Below are 18975 nucleotides of genomic sequence, written 5' to 3' on the forward strand. Positions count from 1 at the left end.
ACAGGTATGGGAAGAAGGAACGCTGAGGCGTTAGAGGGCCCCAGAGATGAAGGGGTGAATAACTCTGAGAGGGTTCACGTGACAAACACAAAAAGTTAATGTGCTGTGTCAGTTTTTAGTGGAGAAAAATCCATCTTCTTGGCTCTTCTGAGCGTGTTGCTTGGTTCTCGATGCCCTTTTTGAAGTGAGAAATGGGACTTAACTTTCCAGGTGGAGGTTTTGCCACCTGCATTTGTAGGAGTGGAGATAAGAGGGCCCGTTTGGGTGATAATTGGGAAGGTGAGCAGCCAGCCTGCTTATCTTCGGGTTGGTTGGAAGGAGCCCTGGTGGAAGGACAGCGGGCAGTCCCGAGGTGGCTGAGGCCTCTGCTGCCTCTGATAAGCGCTTGAATTGGCCGGTGAACGGGAGCAAGCCTCTCTGTTCGCCGTATTCTTGGCAGAATTGGTCACCTTATGGCTATAGTGTCCATATCACCTAAGCTTTTTGACAGGTCTGATAATTTCATCATTTAAAAAAAAAAACCCCAAATAAAAAGTCTTCTAAAATGAATTACTCAAATGCTATTTGAGTTTTGTGACATGATGGAAAGAAAGGAAGGTCTTTGACAGTGAAGGGAGGGGGTCTTTTCATTTCTGAGTCTGGCCACTTGAGATCTGCCTGGACTGGTAGGGGACACACCTGACGGGAGAACAGTGTCTTCAGGGAGACGGTGATCAGTGCCACGTGCAGGCTCTAAAAGGGCCTTAATCAGGGTCTGTTGTGGAAGGTGAATCGGCTCATCAGCTGGACCCCTGCATCCTCCTCAGCCTCGGCTTCGTGATCATGTGTCTTGTCACGTCTTTGTCTTGTTCTTTGCCTGCAAGTGGGAAGCCACATGTAGTTAAATGTGCTGTCTTTTAAACGGAACGATCTCATATAACGTAATTTATTTCTGTTCTTATTCTTCAGTGAAACCTAGAATGGCAAAGATTTTAAGAGGAGTGCTGAATTACATCTTCATCTCTTGAGAAATTCCCATGAACTCCCAATTTCTCTAAACTTTCATGTTTCCTGTTTAGCTTCAGAAAAAAAAATCACATGGGTTTAAAAATAAATGCAGATATGGCAGGAGTTACGTCTTCTTGAGATTTGTCAGATGATTTATCTTTTTTAGTCTTTTGTTTATTGGTTCTCCTTATGGAGAGAATTGTTTAAAAGTAATGCAGTAATTACAGTGTTTGGTATAATATAATTCAGGATGTTTAATCTAATATAGGAGGACATTTGCTGCTTTTAGCTTTTTTATTATAATAGATTGGTTTAGGGTAATGGATCAGAGAGGTCTGATAACTGCTCTTCTGTAGCCAGAATGGTTTGACCCAAGAACTCTGGACTGTAAACTGAAAATCTCCTTCGTCAACCTAGGCCTGGCGTTTTTTGATCTTTTGGTATATATATGTGTGTCTGTTCATTAAAAATGGAAATAATGTAGTTCTGCCTTTCGTAGTAAATTTGCAAAATAAGCTCATTTTAAACAGTTGGGACAATGCAGAAAAACAGATGAAAACAATAGATAACCACTGTTAATATTTTAGTGTACATCCTTCCCAAGTTTTTTCCTGTGAATGTATATGACTTGCTTCTCGTCCCCCGCCCCACACAAACACAACAAAAATGGAATTATTCTATAGGTACTGCTCTGTAATGCGCTCTTCTTTCTTACACATTGAGATTCTTTTCCATGTCAGTAAATCAACGTTATTTTGAGTGGCTGCTTGGTATTTCATTGTATGGCTGCAGGGTAATTTCTGTAATTAGTTGATGTCTGCTTAGGTAATTTGCAGCTTAAAAAGAAATTATGGTAATCTCCAACGAATATATGAATCTTTCCGCTCGTCTAATTATTTCCTTAGGATAAACCAGAAGAAGTGAGATTTTTTGCTATTTCCTTATATCCATTTTTAGATATAATACATATGTATATATGGAATCGTCTTTGCTTCCACATCTGGCATCTTCTGTGTTCCCGTTTATCTTTTTAGTTTTTCCATTTTTACATGATGTTTTGTTCCGTCATTGTTTTCAGCAGTGTCTTGTCTACTCTTTGCTGCTTTTAATGCGATATTTGTTTTGGTAATGATTTTTATTATCTTTGTCTCCAACCATGTGGATCCTTTTTTGAGATTTTAAAAAATGAGAGTCCCAGTTTTAATTTTATCGAGTCAAGAAAAATATTTGTCTGAAGTGTTTCCCCTCTCCCTTGGAAATTCCTCTGACATACCATTTTCCTTCTGCCTTTTGCGTATTGTATTTTTTCACTGTCCCTTTCCTTTGAGAGGCATCTCTGCACGCCTGTGTGGGGCGTCCTCTGGCTTAGCAGGTGTCCTGGAGGGGCAGTTCCGTCTGTCCTGCAGGCTGCCCAGCACCAGGGCAGGGACCCCTGTGCCTCTGTCCTGCACCCCTGCCTGCCGCCATCCTCTGCCCCGCTCGCTCTTCCTTTGGGTGACTCAGCGATCTACTAGTTTGATTGTAGATGGACTTTTTTTTTCTGATTTTCATTTTGTTAACATTTTATTAACTGTGTGGATCCCAGGAGAGCAGCGTAAATGTGCCTTTCGTCTGCCGCCTCTTACTGGAAGTGTCCTTGTACTTGAAGCCTGGGCTCCCTCGACAGGGCTGACTCCTTCGAATGGGAGCCAGGACGTCCAGGCTTGCCAATCTGCTGCATGCTGTTCTCATTCAGTGTAGGACCGAGGAGGACCCAGGAGTAAAATGCAGCTTCGTTTGTGTAACAGGAGGTTCATCTGGGATGGAGAGCTGCGTGGATGACCTTACTAGATGTCCAGCGGTAAACCGTCTTGATGGAGATCCTTTAAAGTTCTGCCTATTAGTTTGTTTTTTTGTTTTTAAATTTTATCTTTGGCTGCGCGCGGGCTTTCTCTAGTTGCGGCGAGCGGGGGCTACTCTTCGTCGCGGTGCGTGGCCTCCTCATCGCGGTGGGTTCTCTTGTTGCGGAGCACGGGTTCTAGGCGCACAGGCTTCAGTAGCTGTGGCACGTGGGCTCAGTAGTTGTGGTGCACGAGCTTAGTTGCTCCTCGGCATGTGGGATTCTTCCGGACCAGGGCTTGAACCCGTGTCCCCTGCATTGGCAGGCAGATTCTTAACCACTGCGCCACCAGGGAAGTCCCTGCCTATTTAAAGCTTCCTTCCACAGTGTTTGCTGATCACAGTTTCCCGTTGGCGGGAGGTTGCATGAGTCATGAGTCATTCCCATTGGTGGGCTGAGAAAGCAGGAACCCTGTGCTCATGGAGCCTCTGATGCTCCCCCCCGGTTCTATTCTGACCTGGCCTGGTTCCACCTGCCACAGCTTCCTTATGGCAGGGACCTGCAGAGGTTGCCTCTCTGGACCTGTTTGGAGAATTGAAGGACTGTTGACAAGAAGCTAGCTCTAAGGACAAACTGTGGGGCAGGGTCTGAAGTCTTTGTGCATCTGGACCAAATCCTTTTTGGGGACACATCTTGATGATTCCAACTCAGTATTTCCAGACTTAGCCCGCTGGGGGCTGGCTGGCATTTCCCCCTCAGCAGGGGCGGGGTCCTGGGTCGTGCGTGACTCAGTGATGTCCCGGGGTGCCGTCTGGTGTGGCAGGGTCCGCTGTTCCGATCGCCGACCTCCTTCCTCTGCACGTCCCCTCCCACAGCAGTCAGAGCCCCTTCTGGGGTCCCCACCCGCCCTTGCCCAGCCTGCTGTGGGTTAGGAACCCAGGTTCTTGGGCTTTCTGAGAGTGTGTTGATTGTGGACCAGACTGTTCCGTGGGAGAGCCAAGGACCCCTTTGTGTGAAGAGCAGCGCGTGCTAATTCAGGCCTCCGCATTCATGACAGCTGTTTTTGTGCTTAGAGGCCTTTTTTTGCTTCATGCTTCTGGAGGGTTGAGGTTTCTAAACTCTGACCTCTGAATCCAAGCTGAGCTACTATGCTTGAATAGCTGTGTGAGCTTCAGTTAAATACATGCATACTTGCTGGCACCCTTCAGCCTGGGAGCGAATTTGTTGCACTGTTCATCTGATCTGCCCTTCAAGTGTTTAGTTCTCCTTTTGCGGATGCTCAGCTCTGTGGGGTCCCTCTGTGGAGGGATCTCGGTGAAGGGGGAAGCTTTGGAGGAGGGCATCACCGGCTCTGCGGCAGAGCGGTGCCGAGGCCGTCTCGCGCTCCTTTCCCTGTGTTGGCATTTTCAGGCCCAGGGTGGCTTCGGTTGGGTGGCTTTCCCCTACACTCTGGCTGGAGGGTCTCAGATTTTGTTCTCTGTCCTGTTATCTGCACAACAAACCCGTTCTTGTCAGGCTGTATTTTAACAGTTTTGAGTTTGGAAATTATGGGTTGTTGCAGCCATAGAGTGAGTGTTAATGCTTGGACACGTGGACGGGGAAATGCAGTAAAAGACAAAGACTTAGAAGGTAAACTCTCTTGCCAACTTTCCCAGGGGTCTGCGTTGCTTCCCCTCAGTTTCACTGTCTCCCCGCCATGAAAGGAGGATTTGATAGAGAGAGGTGCGGTGGAAATTAGGAGCCAGGAAGCCTGATGATTTATTAATCTCAGGCATGTGACGTTTAACATCTGCCTCTTAGCGTGAAGTCAGTGGACTGCCTTGTCTATTGTTTCCTGGATCTAAGAGGCCAGCTAAATGATGGTTTTCTGAGAAGTAGGAAGTGATAGATGGGTGTGAGAGATTACCATGTTACCAGCTGAGCTGAACCCAAATCTGCAAGGCTGGCTCAGTTTTAGTTACCATCAGTAAAATGCAGGACTGGGAGAAAGTTGGAACCAACCTTCAGGTAGAGAGGTTTTTCTTGTTGTTTCTTTTTTTTTTTTTTTGACTGTGCAAAGGATGAGTGAATTGTTTTTGTCAGTTCTTTGCCCTTTATCTAATAGACAGGAGGGACTTGGCTGGACCAGCCCTTACTCGGCTATATTTACTTAGGTTTGCACACCTTCCAAAAGGTTGCTTATTTCAGGCCCCATTTACAGAGTGGTCAGCACTGGGGCTGGTGGACTGTGGTGCCAGAAGGCAGTAACTCACGAGAGCCGGTTACCACGTCCAGAAAATGATACAGTCCTGTGGAGGCCTTGTCTTCAAGCTGGGGTCAGAAATAAGAAGTTATAAATGGCCTGTAATCCTCCCCCTCTTCAAAGATTGGGAAACCACAGCACAAAGGTTATTGCCCACAATCATAAAGCAAGTATGTGGTAGGGCCAGGCTTTGAACCCCTTCTCCTCAAAAGGCTACACCCTGAACTACGACACTTCGCACGCACGAGGAAGCGTGTTGTGTTTCTAGGTCTAAACAGCAGATGCTGGTATAGCTGAGACCTGGGATTAAGTGGGACACGCCACGTGAATTCCAGGTAGTGTGCGACGTAGCAGGCAGTACGTGCTCACTCATTACTAGTACAGCACTAGTGCTAGAAAATAAAACCCTGCATTTGTATTGAAACGCCCTCCTGTCGGGTGCCACTTGGTAGACAGACAAATGGTATAGAGCACAGGTGGGTCGGAGCTTCCCTTACAGCATTTAATTCCCCTGGTGCGTTTATTAAGTTGGTTGCTTCTAAGTCAGAAATAACAAATCTTTCACTTAAGAATTTATTTTAAATTAGATTATAATTTTCCCGAACCTCACTTGTTTGAAATCTGATACTTAGATTGTGCTCTTCTCTACTCACAGCCCCAGAGGTGTTTTATTCTTTTGCTGTTACGGAGACATAAGGAAAACACTTGTTGTTTTTAAACTTTGAACAAATATTGCACTTCACAGATAGTTGGTCAGGATCCCTCTTGAAGTGTCGGGGTCACGTTTGATCGCGAAGCTTCATGGACACGTTGGCTAGCGGCCTCTACAGGCCGTTCCATTTGGGCGCTAGATCGGGTGGAAGAGCAGACGGGACGTGGAGCTTTGGTAAATCATGAAGTTATGGAAGAGGACGAAACTTTGTTTTGTTTTTCCAAAAGTCATTCGTTCCCTGGACACCGAGGACATGCCAGGAATCTTGCAGGGTGTCGAGGAAGGGTGAGCCGGATGACGTCAGTGCCTTTCCTACACATCCCGCAGCCACTGGGGGGACAGGTGAACGAAGATACGCCGTGTGTGGTCTTTCTGTTAATTAAACAGCTTTATTGTAGTATATTTTACGTGTCATAAAATGCCCTCCTTCCAGGTGTACAACTCTGATTTTTAGTAACTTTACCGACTGGTAAAATCATCTCCATAAATTAGTGTAGAACATTTTTGTCCCTCATGCTTTTTGTCTCCATCGATTTGCCTTTTCTGGGCATTTCATATCCGTGGAGTCACACAGCATGTGGTCACTCGTCACTGGCTTCAGGTTCATGACGTAGCTTGTGTTGGTACGTTGTATTGTAAGGATGCACCACATTTCTCTGTCCTTTCACCAGCTGATGGACATTGAGGTTGTTTCCAGTGTTTGGCTGTTAGGAGTAATGCCGCTACACACATTTGTGTGTATGTCTTTGAGTGACGTGTGTTTTCAGTTCTCTTGAGAGTGGAATTGTCGGGTCCTGTGGTGGTTTTATGCTTATCTTTCCGAGACATTGCCAAACTGCTTTCTGAAGTGGCTGCACCATTTTCCATCCCTCCAGCAATTTAATAGAGGAAGGGACAACATACTGTGGTTTTCATAGATTATACTGCTTCTTCCAATATAACATGGATATGTTACATCGATATGGCAAAATGGAGAAAAGCAATCTAATAACAGAAAGGTTGCAGTACAGTATTTACTCTTTGGGAGGCATTTGAGTGTTAGAGCCGGCTTAACTCACCCGTGGAAAAGGTGTGTGCTTCAGGGCGACACGACTGGAGTGAACAGGATGGAAATGGAAAATGGTGTACCAAGTGGACAGCAGGCTGAGATAATAGAAACCGTTTGTCCTCCCTATTTTGTTTTGGTGGAATAACTCTCCATGTAAGTTTTGGTTATTAACCCATTTCTTTCAATTGTCCCCCTGAACCGCAGCCCTGGACTCCTGTGTCTCCTCCTTTAGTTTTCCTTATGGTATCTTCCAGAAATCCTGGCAGATTTTGAGAGGGCAGAACAAAGTGATATCTTTACTGTGGTTTTCTCAGTAATGATGAAATTCTTTCACCTCAGTTTGGGTCTAATTAAGGAGCAAGCAAGAAAGAAGGGATGCCAGGGGCCGTGTAGGAAAGCGATAATGAGCCTGGGAGGTTAGGTGGCAGGTGGGCCACTGTGGGAAACTCACTCTAGAGCGATGATTCCAGCAAAGGAGTGTTCCTGTAGTGTGTGTGCGTGTGTGAGTGTGTGTGTGTGTGTGAGTGTGAGAGAGAAAGAGACAGACAGACAGACACTGGGAAGAAGAGAAAAAAGGTCCACAGAGGCGGGAGATGATGAGACCCACCGGGCAGATAAGATAGGCTGACACCTCTCCCCTGGAGCTGAAGGTCAAGTTAAGGTGCAGATAAGCCACTGCTGAGGAAGGGATTAGCAGTGGCCCTAAAGCAGAGTGATGGCCCAGGTGGTAACACTTTTCCCTTTGCTAAAACCTGAAGTCCACTGTGATGCTCTGGACGGAGGTTCTGGAAGTGGTGAGAATTTGCTGATTCCCTGTGGATTCGTGACATTGATGCGGGGGTGACAGAAAACAAGTATCTTTGTGATGGCAGGTTATTTCGGAGCCATCATGTCACCGCGGCTCCTGTGCCGGCGCTGGGTTCCCTCGGTGGGATCCGGGTTACTGGTGTGGTCGGCGGCGGACAGGGTTTTGCATGTTGGCCGGCTCGATGGTCTAGCGTGGGGATGGGCAAACTACAGCCGCCTGTTTCGGTTGGCTTATGAGCTAAGAATGGGTTTTTACGTTTTCAAGTGGTCATTAAAAAAGAAGAGAGAGGGCTTCCCTGGTGGCGCAGTGGTTAAGAATCTGCCGGCCAATGCAGGGGACACGGGTTTGAGCCCTGGTCCAGGAGGATCCCACATACCGCGGAGCAACTAAGCCCGTGCGCCACAACTACTGAGCCCGCAAGCCACAACTACTGAAGCCCGTGGGCCACAACTACTGAGCCTGTGCTCTAGAGCCCGTGAGCCACAACTACTGAAGCCCGCACGCCACGACTACTGAAGCCCGTGGGCCTAGAGCCCGTGCTCCGCAACAAGTGAAGCCACCGCAATGAGAAGCCCGCGCACCGCAAGGAAGAGTAGCCCCCACTCGCCGCAACTGGAGAAAGCCCGCGCACAGCAACAAAGACCCAACTCAGCCAAAGATAAAATAAATTAAATAAAATAAATTTAAAAAAAAAAGAGAGAGAAGAAGAATGTGCAGCGGAGACTCTTGGGCCCACAGAGCCCAGGGTGTGTGCTGTCTGGGCCTTCAGAGGGGCGGGCTGGCCACCCAGCCCCAGCCCTCCCGGGATGGCACTTCACAGCTGCCTGGGCGCGGTCATCTCCCTGGTGGACACGGAGCCACAGGACTGCTGTGGAACGTAGCGCTGAACACAGCTCATGCCCTCTTGCTGCCCCTCCTAGGGTTAAACGGATGCTTAGTGGACCCTGCACCCCACAAGGGGCAGCAGGAGGCCTGCCTTCCTGTTTGTGACAAATCAGCCTTGTCCTTAGCTTTTCTATTCCAGCCATTTTCCCCGATGCCTCTAAAAGCCGAAGGATTTTCAGGTAAAGGAGATGTGATTATTGATGGAAATATACAGATACCCAAATGTATTTGTTCCCTGACACTCACGGTCGTTACTGCGGGCTTTTATAGAATACATACAGGAAGGCGAGTTGACCTGCAGGGAACTGGAGGTGGCATCGGATTGTCCTCCTCGAGCTGGTTGTAGCATCTCAGTGCTGTAACCCAAGGCAGACCATGCCACCTCGGTTCCTCCTGCCAAGCCAGCAGCTTACGCACACTTTCCATTTAGAGGCTGACCCACGATGCACAGGCAGAGTGAGGCTTAACCCCCCGCCACTGGCCGCGGGGGACCTTGTGTAAGTGACCTGCCCTCTGCACCTCAGCTTTCTCAGCTGTGTCATGAGGATCGTGGCCCTTTTCTCCTGGGCCAGCGGTGAGGTCCACAAAGGAGTACTTTTGAAAACTGCTTAGCTTAGCATGAGCCTTCGCGTGGAGGGGCTCTTGGAAACGGGAGCTGCTGCTGTTTGTCAGTGCGTCTTTGCGTAGGGTATGGTCGGAATATTTTCCATGGCTGGCTTGTTACTTGCATTTTGGTTTTAATAAAGGAGGTGCCAGGGTCCATTTCTCAATGAGCTATATGTAATTTATTTGGAATGCATCGCGTATTTTTCATCAAGTGTTTGCCCAGCAAAACTAGCCTGATTTTGCCCTTTGCCCTGACACCTGGGCCTGCTCGTCACCTCAAAGGAAGCCCAGGCCTTCATCTTCCAGCCAGGGAGACTTTCACTGAAGAGAAGTGTGCCCACCATCCGCTGGGGGAGCCTGGCGGCGGCCACAGCTCCCCGTGTGGGGACTCCAGGCTGCTGGGCTCGCCCCGAGCTCTGTGACCCTGGGTGAGCTGCAGCCCCGGGCCCTTGGTTCCCCGGCTCGCTCTGCAGTCAGGCCTCGCGTTCCCGCGGGTGTGAACAAGGCGACCCTGCTGAATGTCCGGCGCAGGGCCTGGGAGCATCTGGTGCTGGGCAGGCGGTCGGCAGAATAGTAGCCAGAGCCTCAGAGCCTTTTGTTCAGTCTGTGCAGAGAAAGAGCTTGACCCCGAGTGAGTGAGGGCGGAGAGCCTCTCCAGGCGGCCTTCCAGCCTGGACCCTCACCTCGCACACCCAGACGGAGCACGTGCTTTCCCCGGGGTGGCTCCTCTCTGACCTCTGACCCCACAGAGCTCCGGCCACCTGTTTGCTACGGCGACGAGCAGATGGGGGCCGGGGGTGTTTATTAGATGCTGAGGCCAGAAACAGGAGATTCACCGGGGTGGTTGCAGTCACTTTTTTCTCATTTTTAATGCTTTTCTAAAAATTGTATTTTCTTGTTAGGTAGAGCAGTTTCTACCTTAAACATCCATATAAAAATGAATAGGATGCTGCTACTAGGATTCCCTAAATACTAAGGACAAGAGTTTTAGGAGAATTTCTAGTTATTTGGGTATGTAGGTATAGACATAAATTCATAAATTTAACGGTTTCTGTTTTTGTCACACATTGTAGAATATTTATTCAGGTGGATTGAAACACAGGTGTGTATACCATGGGGGAAATGAGTTTGCTGAGCTGGATTGTGGGGCATTTGTCACGTACCTGCGAGCAGGCGGGTGAGAGACTGAAAGTGCTGCTTAGAAGAGGCAGTGATGACGTGGAGACAGGCCAGGAGGGGCTCCCACCGCAGCTGAGAGGAGGTTCGGTGTGATATGCAGGAAAGCCCGTTTCTGTGTAAACCTGGGATTTAGGCCTCACACTTAAAAATGACCTCTGGTCAACTAGCTAGGAATGAGACTTCTTCTGAAAGACTGTTTGAGGATAGGAAAAAATCTGTGGATTCTGAGCTAATTGGAGCCATCTGCTATTTAAAGAGCTTTATTTGGTAAATAAAGGTTTTTCTTTTGGAGACCTTAAATCAGCCGACTAGTTGCTAGAGGCGGAGAATGGGTGTCCTTGGTCAGCGAGGTAGGAGAGGAAGGGGTTGGAGAGGAAAAGACTAGAAATGTGAGCTTCGGGGGGGGCGCCCCCCCCCCCCCCGTCCCCTGCTCCGACATGATTTTCCCAGGTGAAGAAAAGCAGGTGAACATGTCAGGTGGCCTCCCAGACCAGACCCCTGCTGTCAACCTTGGCCGCCCGTTGGAATCTTCGGGGGTGGGCTTAAATAATGCTCGGGCTGGGGTCCTATCCCCCGAGTTCGGGGTTTGCTGGTCCAGAGTGGGGCTGGGGCACAGGTGGTCCTGGCTGGCGTGCAGCCCCGCTGGGAACCGCCGACCTCCCGCCCTGGGGCCTCCCCTGCGCCCAGCGGGGCCCCCAGCGGGGCCCCCAGCGGGCTGCAGCCTGTCCCCCGTGCCTGCGACCCAGTGGCTTTTGCTCCCTTCTCGGGAGGCTGAGGAGAGGCAGACACCTAGGGTGGTTCCTTCTTCCTCCTGGCCGAGACGCTGCCACGTCCTTGGTGCCTTTGAGGGGTGCGGGCAGACTGGGGAGGGGCCCGTAGCAGCTCGCCTCCTGCCCCTCAGGGGGAGCCCTGGGTCCCGAGGCGGCGCTGGGGGTGAGAGAGAAGGTCCTGATCCGAGACCTGCTTATCAAGTCATCTGTTCGTGTCCGGCTGTGCCTGTGGCTGGCTGCTGGGGCGGGGGTGGTCACCGGCCGTCTGGGGGGCCCGCTAACGGGTGACCATGACGGTTCCCCGATGGCAGTAGTGCGCAAGGGGCTTCGCAGGCCGGGGAGGCGCCCGGGGGGCCCCCAAGTTTCTCTGTGCGCTGCTTCCGGAGTTGAATGGGTTTTAGACGGTGCAGATTGCTGGTTATAGGATTTCTGGGCAAATCCCCATAAAAGGGTATTTGGCTTGTTGGGGGTCTTTTTTTGTTTGTTTATAAACTTCGCATTGGCCTGTGTGTGTGTCTGTGTGTCTCTGTGTGTGTGTGTGTGTATTCCTGTATGTATTTTATAAAAAGGGCAGCTTGATTTTCAGGTGGGGGAGGTGTGGGAAAGACCCTGAGAAAGAGTGAGCTTTAAACTTGTTACAATCAGAGAAAACCCTTTCCAGGTTAATAGGCTTCATTAGACAGATTGCCCAATTTTAGTTTGAGTACAGAGTGCCTCTTGAAATGTAATGGTTAGATTAAACCGATGAGACAGGTTTTCAGGGCATTTTATTTGCGTCTAATTAGCTTAAAGATATTTATGGGAAGAATAATTTGTATTTAAAAAAATAGGAATGTAAAGTTAAGCCATACTCTAAAATGACAGTAGCTTTTAATCTCGTCAGGACCGTGTTGCGTTGTGTTACACGTGGTTCGTTCTCAGTAACTGTTTTGGCCAGTGTTTTAGTGATTTCTAAAAAACGTCTTCAAAGCTGAGCGCTGTTTTAAAGGTGACCTCGCTTGGCCTTGGATGTGCTTTCTGAGAGCGCACGCCCTGCAAGGTAACACAGCCGCCATCTGCGCTCTGGGAAAGGGTTTGCAGTGCACCTCGCTTTCCCCACTTACTTGGGCTGATTTGATCCTCTGACAAACCTGTGCGGTAGATAAACACTTCAGGCATCCTTGTTGCCTTTACTGAGAAGTTAAGACCTTGCTCAAGGTCATGCAGCAAAGCATTACAGCAGGGGAAAATCCCAGGTCTTGTGCGTCTTAATTTTGTGCTCTTTCTATTGTGTTTTGCTGTTAGAACTTGGGAGGCAGTCGTCAACATGCTCGCCCTTTGGAATCAGATGGCCCTGAGTTGCATTTCAGGGTCTGTCAGGTACGCTGTGTCCTTGGACGAGTCCCATAACCACCGTAAGGTGGAGACGACACCTCCTTCAGGAGGGCATTCAGAAAGGGTGCTCATCCTTCTCACGGCTTCACTCCACCCAGGCCATGTCCAAGACCAAAGAGTTTCACGGCTTCCAACTGCACCTAAGTTGTGACCTGGGGGAGGCCAGGATTTTGCGAATCTAGCTCGTTTATGGGTGTCAGAATGAAGCTGCCTTGTGCATTCGAATTCTGCAGGTTGTTTTGCAAGGTGATCTCTTAGGCTCAAGTTTCTGCTCAGAAACAGTTAACAGGATTCCTCTTTCACAAACTAAAAGTATGTGTTTCTGTACAGGAAGCATGTGGTCCTCTTGACTAGCTGGTGGGGTGTGCTGTGTGCCCCAGGCCTGTGCTTTTCACATCCTGCCTTCTTTGCTGTAATTCTCCCTGGGCTTGGGCCTGCTTTTCCTTTTCCATTTAAAATCCCTTGTGCTCATCTAGCTTGAGTCCCTTCTCCTGAGGCTGCCCATGGAGTAGAGCCTTCTTTCCTTCTCTGTTTTAAGGGATCTAGTAGTCACCATTATAGGAAAGTTAAAAAGGGAGGTTTATGGAACGCTTGGAAGGTTCTCACAGGTGCAATCTTCTGTTTATTTATGGCTCCTAGCATCATTTCTTAGCCCTGAGAGCCTCATACTTGGGGGTGGGGGGTGGGGGTCATTGCATTCCTGTGGCTCAGTGCCCTCTCTGGAGCCTTGTGTTAGAACCCCACCCAGGCCGCAGGGCCCTTGGGCCTCCCTGGCCAGTGGTTTCTTTAACCTGCACCACGGGTGGCCTCTGTACCTTAGGAGTTTTGCAGATGTTTCCTTCTCTCTTTCTGAGGATGCTCACTCAGGCCTCCTAGAATTCTCCTTGTTCCCTTCCTGAGGGAGAAAAGGCCTCGTTATTTTAGCTGATTTTAAGGTAGTGCCGTGGAGGGTGTGCTGGTTTGTGAGTCCATGATCTGGGTTTTACTTCTCCTTCTAGTTCAGATGAGAGGCTTCTATTCAACCTCGACCAAGTATTTTCAGAAAGGATAGCTCAGTATTAAGTACACACACAAAAAAACAACTGCAACAACAGAAGTGGTTTCTATTTACTAATGACTTACTGTTTAGCAGATACCACACGAGGAGCTTTCTTTATGTTCTGATTTTATCCCTTCAACGTTCTAAGAAATAAGTAGTGTTACCCCGTTTTACAGGTATGGAAACAGGCTGGGTGGTTCAGTGACTCGCTGGTAATTTGGTAGAACTGAGATCTGAACATGTGTTGTTTGGACTCCAGGTGCTTATGGTTGCCTAGATACCCGAATTTTTGTCAGATAAGTTAAATGTTCAGAAGGATAGCATTGAATCTCTCTGTTTGGTAGCTTATTGTTGGGGGTGGGGGGCGGTTTCTAGTGTCTTTTCTCTCCAGGGCTTGTATAGCTGCTGCCCCAAATGATACTCTGCAGAATCAGAGCAGAGCATCTGGTGCACACTGGGTCTCATAATTTGTTTAGGCTGTGGTTGCATTTTCCTCGTTTCCTCCACGTAATGCTCTGAACTTTGGCTGGGTTTTTGTTTTTTTAAAGTTTTAAAAAAATTATATTTATTTGTTGCTGCGTTGGGTCTTTGTTGCTGTGCGCAGGCTTTCTCTAGTTGCGGCGAGCGGGGGCTACTCTTCGTTGTTGCGGTGCGTGGCCTTCTCATTGCGGTGGCTTCTCTTGTGGCAGAGCACGGGCTCTAGGCGCACAGGCTTCAGTAGTTGTGGCTCGCGGGCTCTAGAGCACAGGCTCAATAGTTGTGGCGCACGGGCCTAGTTGCTCCGCAGCATGTGGGATCTTCCCGGACCAGGGCTCGAGCCCGTGTCCCCTGCATTGGCAGGCGGATTCCTAACCGCTGCGCCACCAGGGAAGCCTCCCCTGGGTGTTCGGTTTGGATTACAGTGTTTGCTTTTTAAGGGGGCCTAGGTGTTGACTGCAGGCACCCATGCTGCTCACTTCTTTGTTGGGTTAGGTTGGCAAGATTATAAGATACATTCTTAAGTGGTAATCATAATCTCAGGGGGGAAAATCATCTGTAAAATGTTAATACCGTTTCAACCAGCGGCATAAAAATCACGCTCTGGCAAAGAGGAGCCCTGGAGCCCTGCTCCCTTTGCTCAAGGGAGTCATTAGGGTTGAGAGGGTATGAAACAGCAAATGGGAACTTTTCACCTGTAACAGTGAAATAATAGCGGTCTCTTTGGGGCAGAAGAAGTTCGAGTAGAATTACCGCAGTCGGGATGCAGAGCTGTTTGCGGCCACGTGGAATCTTCCCTTGTTGCCCCTCACTCGTCGCCCCCGCCCCGCCCTACAACCACGCGTCTGTTCTCCACGCCTCCAATTCTGTCGCTTGGAGAATTCACTGCGTGTGGAGTCATTACGGTACGTAACCCTGGGTGCTCGGAGACAGTGTTAGGAAGTTGGGTGATGGGAGGGTAAGCGGGGAGAGCAGCAGGAAGCGGAGGTGGGAAGGGGCTTTGCGGTTCAGCTTCGCGGCGAGCGTGTGTGACTTCAGTCTCCAGACGGCGTGTTGTCCCGGCTGCTTTAGGCAGTGCAGGCAAACCACGCGCTTCGGAGGGAGCCGCTTTCTGCCCTCAGGGTGTGCAGGGGCGTCTGGGGTCGGGGCAGCCGGAGGAGTAGCCGTGGCCGCGGCGGGTGGGTGAGGGAGGGCCGGCGGGGCGGGGTCAGGCGGGAGGCCGGGGGCCGCATGCAGAGACAGTTGGGAGGTAGGGGCAAGAAAGCAACTGCGGTGCAGGCGTTTCCAGCTTTGGGAATGGAAGACAGTAACACTGTTAACGGCGGGACCACGGGGAAAGGCTGGGTGGGAGAGTCGGGCCGATGCAGAAGGACAAGTCTGCGGTAAGCTGCCGGCCCGTAGTGCCCACCTGTGTGCCGGCTTCTGCCCGGGCAGGTGGGGAGGGCAGAGCTCTGAGGCCGAGTTCAGCTCCAGGAGGAGAGCTCTGTGCTTCACTGGGGATGTTTGCCAAGTTCAGAAGAGGGGAGGGGCCACACCTAGTCCAGACCCGGCTGAACCCCGGTGCCCTCTTGTCTGTTGCTTCGGGGATGCTGATGTGATAAGGCACAAGTATTAGAACACGGCAGACCTAGACAGTTCCTTTTTCTTTTCCTGGAACTTGGCTTCAGCCCAGAGCGGTGTCGTCTGTGCAACTGTACGAGCGGTACGTCTGAAGCTGAGGACCTTTGAAAGTTGATTAGTGATGCCAGGTGCATTTTTCCTTGCCAGAAGTGATCGAAAGAACACAGTAATAGCTGTTCAGGTTTAAAAATATAAAATACTTAAGTCATCATGGAAGTATTTTAATGAATTCTCTCAAAGGATTATGAAATGGGCTGAATTATTGTAGAAGCCTGAGCTCCAGCTGGGCAGCTCTGGACCATCTCTCGGGAAGCGGGGGGAGTTGGAGGGAGCAGCCATCACACCCTTGGATTTCCGCTTCTCAGAGGAATAGGAATCCTGGAGGTTTGGGACCCCTTTCCCTGTGCTGCGTGGCACTGTGACAGCTGCTTCTGCTGTGCTTATGCCTGTTCATTTCCTGTTTCTGGGAGATGCCAGGCTTTGGGGTAGCCTGTGGCCCCGAAACTTCCATATCACAGTTAGTGAGAAAGGTCTGTGGAACTGGGGATTCCAGGTCCCCTGGGCATGTTCCCTTGGCTGTTCAGCTCTTCCCGCGATCCTGAGCCAGTGAAGGCTTTCCTGGGCTTGATGGGGAAGGGGCTTGGGAGCATTTTCAGAGCGCAGACCTGTGCCTGGGCCCCCTGAACTGAGGGAGATGCATCTTCTCCATATTTTGGTCAGTTTCAAGGATCCTGACTTTAGGATGGTTAAGTGTAACAAATGCCCTGGCTTTTCTAAATCTTGAAATTAAAAATAAACAAGATGAGGTGTGAGTGTATAGAAAGGCTCAGAATTCAGCTGACTAAAGAGACAGATGGCCTGGAGTTGTCATGAGGAAAAGGGTGATGAAAAAGCCAAAGCCACAGGAAGTAGGAAAACGAAGTGTCATACGTGTCATTTCCTGAAAACTTTCACTTAACCTTAAGGCTCCCCCCAATGGGAAGTTGGGCTGTTTCTTGACATAGGAGGGAAAGGTTTTGAGGGTATGGGAGAGACGTGAGGAGAGAAGAGACATCAGTATTTGAGTGCCTTCTTTTATAGACAGTGCCCGGGACACGTCCCGCAGTTGGTGGGTGCCAGATTCCCACTCTTAGTGGCAGTTAATCTGGAGAGATGCTACTGTTGCTGTTATTTCTTTCTCTCTCCAGCCCTTCCCTCAGGGGAGGAAACACAGACCTAGATGTTGAGTAGCTCGTGGGGTCACACAGGTTAGTGAGCGTATTCATGAGACTCACACCGCCCCCCCCCCGCCTTAGAGCGTGATCTCCTGGCTCAGTGCGGGAATGAGAAGGTGGCGCTGGGCATCTAAGTGATGTTCTTTAGTGACTGGTCCCAGACCTGAGTAGTGGGATGTGCAGGTAGCATCCAGCCCCGCCCTTCTGGTCCCCCAGCTCATTGCCCTAGGAGAAGGGAATGGTGGGGGAGGGTCTTGGCCTTCCCCTGCCCAGAGGAGGCCGAGCCTCTGTGTGTCCTGACTCCTGCCCGGGAGGAGCCGGTTGCCTTTCAGGCACGTGGGATGGGTGGGGTGAGGGGCCGGCAGGCCTTTCTAATTTTGGATGATGACCAGTGCTTGGTTCAGCTTAAACCTTTCTGAAAAGAGAATTCTCAAGATGGTTGGCAGGATGGCACCTTTCCTACCAAGGAGGTCTACTTTCCTCGGAGAACCGATTCTGGCAGCCGAATCTTGACGTTCCTTTGCGGACTAGGTCATCTCTGGCATTGATTTCCTTACCACACTGCACGGGGTTGCAGTGCATGGTGATGAACTTACGCAAGAATTGCCAAAGGGCGAGGACCCTGCTTGCTTAGGGCCTGCCGTCACCGTCTTGGCAGATGGCTCCCTTCTTGCCAGGGCCGGGTTTTATTCCAGTTTATAGCTGGTGACACAGTGGCCAAGAGCATGGAATGCCACACTACACTTGAGCAGATGCGAGACAGAAAAACTGCGCTAACTTCACAGGTGCGGATGCCGGGGAAAGGGCTTTGGGGAGGATGGTCAAAGCAGTATAGTGAAAACAGCTGTTTTCTAAGCTGTTTTAGACCCGGCAAAAGGCAAGTCGGGCAATTTATTGAAACGAAACACTCTTCTCCCGAGTGTAGAACATCTGTCTGTACCCTGCCCTCAGGAATGGACACTTTTGTCTGGCAGTGATCGGCGATCTCTGTTGAACTCTGTTATCTGTTGGGTGACAAATCCCCCCAGAACTTTGTGCCTAAAACAATAATGATTTAGTATTTCTCACGAACCCTTGGGTTGACCTGGAGTTTCCCCAGGCCGCGCTTGGATTCACTCACTGCCCGTGTTCGGCAGGAGAGCTGCTGGCCTAAGGTCAGCTAGGACGCTGGGCGCCCCGCTCCGTGTCTGCAGTTGGCCCGCTGGGTGGCTAGGGCCTGGGTTCTTCTCCATAGTTCCTCTCCAGCAGCCAGCTCAGGCCTCCTTAGGTGTTGATGGAGGTGAAAGCTGCAGGGCCTCAGGCTTAACCTCGTAAATAGCATAGTGTCTACCCCAGGGCCAGCCCAGATTCAAGGGGAGCAGCAGGCAAAGTTGAATAGGGGCCTGGGCTTGGGGATGGGTTATTTATTAAAGCCATTGTTGTAACAGTGTCCGGGCTGGCCTGCTGGTCCCAAGGATTTCTGTCCCTCCGAGCTGTGGGATACACTTCACTCCAACTGTCCCGCCCTTCCCTCCGGGTACAGCAGTGACCTTCAAGTCTGCGCCCGCCTGCCCCAGATCAGGGCTGGATGTGGACGGGGCGCATTGCAGCTCCTTGGGGGTGGCTTCAGTTGATTCAGAGAGCCGTGAATTGAAAAGACACACCCCACACCCCATGGAGAGACAAGGTAGATGATCGTGTTCAGAGAGGGGGCAGAGAGGCAGTTAGTAAATGGTCCACGGCAGTTCTGCTGTCCGGCTGTGCTGTCAGGGCCTGTGCCGGGGCAGCACCCTGCTTCTAGCATCCTTTTTTGTACCAGTTCTCTACTGGGGTATAGTAACACACCAACCAGAACTTGATGGTTTAAGACAGATTCTGTGGATTGACGGGGATTTTGGCCGGGCGCTCCCTTGAGGATGCTCTCCTGTGCTGGGGTTCAGGCTGGGTGGCCTAGGCTGGCCGCGTGCACGTCCTGGGCCTCAGCGGGGATCCATGCAGTGGCTGCGATGGACCTCCCACCGCACGCTCACTCCCAGCCTCCCCAGCTCTTTGAGGCCCATGCTCAGAAGTCACCACCTTCTGTGGGTTAAAACATGTGACAAGACCAGCCCACATTCAAGGGGTGGGGACATAAGACTATTCCTTTCTTGTTGGAGGAGTGCTGAAGGGTGTGGATACAGCCAGGATTCATTGGCCATTATTTTTGTAACAATCTC

The 18975-nt window shown here is 50.3% G+C and overlaps 1 protein-coding gene across 5 annotated transcripts in view; it reads left to right on the plus strand.

The window, feature by feature from the left end:
• Positions 1–18975, plus strand: part of STK24 (serine/threonine kinase 24) — a 101357-nt gene that overhangs the window by 21257 nt on the left and 61125 nt on the right. Inside the window, exon 2 of one of the 5 annotated variants that reach the window (XM_089899219.1) lies at positions 14679–14851. The exons of 3 other annotated variants lie outside the window; for them this stretch is intronic. The gene's annotated coding sequence lies outside the window, so the exon portion shown is untranslated. The remainder of the gene's footprint in view (positions 1–14678; positions 14852–18975) is intronic. One more of the 5 variants, XM_089899220.1, reaches the window with a different exon arrangement.

The sequence above is a fragment of the Delphinapterus leucas genome, chromosome 18, assembly GCF_059928025.1.
Source record: "Delphinapterus leucas isolate spDelLeu-1000000601 "Yukka" chromosome 18, BTC_Dleu_Yukka2, whole genome shotgun sequence".
Taxonomy (NCBI): Eukaryota; Metazoa; Chordata; class Mammalia; order Artiodactyla; family Monodontidae; genus Delphinapterus; species Delphinapterus leucas.